This window comes from Coturnix japonica, chromosome 14 (assembly GCF_001577835.2).
Source record: "Coturnix japonica isolate 7356 chromosome 14, Coturnix japonica 2.1, whole genome shotgun sequence".
Classification (NCBI taxonomy): Eukaryota; Metazoa; Chordata; class Aves; order Galliformes; family Phasianidae; genus Coturnix; species Coturnix japonica.
In genome coordinates this window covers 2,649,154-2,652,776 of record NC_029529.1, presented here as the reverse complement: position 1 = coordinate 2,652,776, position 3,623 = coordinate 2,649,154, and positions in this window count along the sequence as shown.

Genomic DNA, 3,623 nt, shown 5'->3' with positions numbered 1-3,623 from the left:
TATGCTGTATGAATTGCTTGCTTTGCAGAGAATGAGAGGAGAAAAGGGAGAGAGATGAACTTCCCAACCACTGTTAAGTAGTCTCGCCTTGCCTTTAAATAGATTAGAGCTATTGCTTAAGGATGCAACATGCTTTCTTCCTCAGCAGCATCTGCTTCGTATCCAGAGCCACTACTGTGGCAATTAGCTAGATATAAATTATGTGGAGGAACAGCTGAAGAAGATCAAGTCAGTGAAATGGTTTTCCTGAGGGGCTCAATGACAGCAGGATTAACGCCTGTCTAAAGGGTTCCCAGTGAGATTACTGGCTCCTCTCACTATAGTCTCTTATCAGGCATCATTAAAACACTGCTCAGTTTGTCAGAACAGGGTAGTATTTCTCTTGGTGCTGCTGTGTGCCCAGAGCCAGTGGGAACTTATGGGACTGGCTGGGAAAGGGCTTTTCACAGGACTTTGAACTAAGGAGTAATAAAATTGTTGCAGGGCTGTTATCACAGCAAAGACAGAATCAAAGTAGTTGTTCTTTGCTGAAGAGCCTCCCTCTGGATGGGGCTTCCCAGAAATCCTACTCCAGAGCTATAACTACAAACATGTATGGGTAAAAAGGAATGGTGTGGCTGGCCTCGAATTCTGTAATGTCTGGAGGCCAGGGTTAGAGGACACTTGGATGGTGGAGGAACTGTTTAACCACCTTGTGCTGCAGGATGATAGTTAGGCTTTGCAGTGGGGAACTAGGTGTGCTGGAGAAGGTAGAAACAGTATTTTTATCATTGAGAGCTCATCTCTTTTGGGAGATCAGGAAACAAATTCAAAAGTTTGTAGGAGGGTAGAAGCTGTGCTGTAGAGCAATGTATTTCTACTAATCTCCCAATAGAAAAAGCATCGTCTGTGATTTGTTTCCCTGCCTGTTTTCTGCTAAATTGAAAGTTCTTGCTATGCATTTGCTCTGCTACCATCCTCCATTTGATTGCAGTGCAGCTGAGCAGGCTGCCCTGGCTTGAAACATGCCACTGAAACCAGATCATGGCTGAGAGGAGAGGGGGCAGCTGAGAGGTGCCTGGATGTGAGGAGACAGCTCGGGGCAGGAGTGCTGTGGGAGCCCATCCTTAGCAGCTGTGACAGCTCTGAAATGGTTAGCGACAGCATTACAGATGCTCTGACACTCGCCTGCCTTTTAATCAGCACTCTGTAACTTTTATCTCTGCCTGGCTGAGCACCTTCTCTCCTCCCATCCCTGCTGAGCTGACAGCGTTATCCTTAGCAGGTCTGCTGGGCTCCTCCTGGGGGCCAGGGCCATGTTCTGTGACTTTCAGAGATGTTGACTCACTCAGAAGAGGAGCAAGGAGGAGGTTTGCAGCATTGCTCCTATCTGAGCCCAGGGAAGCTCACAAGACTCACCCAGTGGAAACTGCTGCTGTCTGCCCGTCAGAGGACATGCCCCAAAGTCGCAAGATCATTTGGATGCTCCTCTGCTGCAAGCTTCTGCAGTTGAAAGCTTCCTAGGTGAGTTGTGGTCTGCCAGAGATGGTATCTGGTGTGTCCGCCTGGAGCAAGCCTGCTCCCAAGCCAGTGCTGGTGTCCTGGAATATCCTGGGAATTCCATCCAGCTCAAGGGGAAGGAAACACTGTCTGCTGGCTTGTTCTGCATCCTGTATCTGCGCCATACTATGCTGGCAGCAGCTCTTGTCTGAGTGCCTGCTGTATGGAGATGGTAGAGGGCTGAGGAACAAAGGAGGGGCTGCAGGACCCTCCACTAAGCACAGGTGGGCAAAGACAGGGTAGAAACACCATAAGTATGTTTTATAATGATTCTTCCAGCACAGCCTCCAAGTGGGGCTTTTTCCAAGGCCCCCAGTGCCCAGAGTGGGGGTTCAGGGCTGGCTTGTTCCTTCTCCTATAGAGCTGAACCTGCCATGGTGCTTACTCTTAGCTCTCCAAGACCCAGGAGGCTTTCACTTTGCCTTTGAGGTGCTTCTCTAAAGGAGGATGTCTGCTGCAGCAATAGCAGACAACTTTCATAGGGACAAGTGTGAGCACTCCCCAGGTTTCAGCCTGTGGAGACTTGGAGACCTGGAAGGGTGCAGTCACTGTTCCATTTTCTGCTTGGACAACAACTGCCAATGCAAATACATCAGTAGATGTGAGGTAGAGCTGTATCTGGGGAGAAGGTCTTTGAAGATCTGATGCCTGGGCTGAAGAAATGGACTGCTATGGAGAAAGGCATCTGCTATTTGGGAGAATTAGCCATGGTGAAAATGTTATATCAGTGCTACATTAATGATCCATACCAAGAGCATGATCCTGGGAAAGTCAGGTGTGCATCAAATATATGGTGGAAATTCACAAGAACAGCACCAGAAAAGTACGCTAGCAGGAATGTATGAGAGGGAGCAGATCCCTATTATTTGAACTAATTCTTATACTTCATAACTTTGGACTGGGACTCACGAGGCTTCCCCTTTCTTCCCCTCTGGGAAGAGGATGGAGGTGGTGCCTTTCATCTCAAATCCTTGCACTCACTCAATATGAAGCCTCACCACATGTGTGTACACTCTGTGCCAGACAGCAGAAGCAAGAGTGGACATGAAAGGCACATGGTGGCTGGCAGGAATTTATTGGGACCGAGATGGATGGAGTCTGGTGTGGCAACAGTGTGGGCCCATGCATGCTGGTGCTGCAGAGCAGGGGCAGTGGTGCTGGTTCAGCTGAGAGCAGGGCATGACTAACAGGGGAGTTGCCTGCCTGCTCCTGACTCAGTGGCAGCTGCCCCTGGGAAATACATTACAATGGGGAACTGGAAGAGACCCAGCACTGACCTCAGAGGCAAATCTATCTGACCTGCTGTCAGCAACAGAAAGGCAGGGAGAGACAGAGGGTCTCCAGGTAACTGCTAGTAAACAGGCTTTTGTGGACAGAGGCATCAATGTTTTTCCAGCCTTTAGAATTAGAGGAAGGAATGAGACGCTTTGCAAGCAGCAGCACGCAAGGAACGTAGTGCAGAAGGAGATAGAGGAAAAGTCCATCTCCATTACTTACTGTGTATGGGTAAGTGTGGGCTGAGGAGTCTATCTACGACTGCTCCCTGGTGCCTCGCCATCCTCTTCAGCCAATTTCATCTGTGACCTCGGTTGGTGACAGCTACAGTTCTGGCCCTGCCTGATCTCAATTAACTTCCCTCTGGCCACACGGCAGTTCAAGACAGCATGATTCACGCTTAAGTCAAGGAGTTATTCACTAAAAGGTAAAAACGTTAAGACTTTTGTTAGCTGTGTGTATGTCAAGGCCAGCCCCACACCAGCTAAGCAGCCTGGGTTCCATAGAGGTAGCATTTGCCTAAGGTGGATTGATGTTTAAACCTCTGCCTTGCCTTTCCATGCATTTAAATAATACCACCCTAAAGCAGCCGAAAATAAAGTTCGTATTTTCTCCTCCTTTTAAATTCAAGAGATCTTAATAATAACATCTCTCCTTGTCCTCTGTAGCTGGTGTTGTCTTGCCTTTTGCCTTGCCCTGTTTGCGTGAGCAGCATTTCTAACTGAAGAAGATATTGGACAAAAGAACGTCAAGACCCCCAGCAACAATTAAAAAATTCATTAAGCTACAATAGGCCAGTCATCACTGGG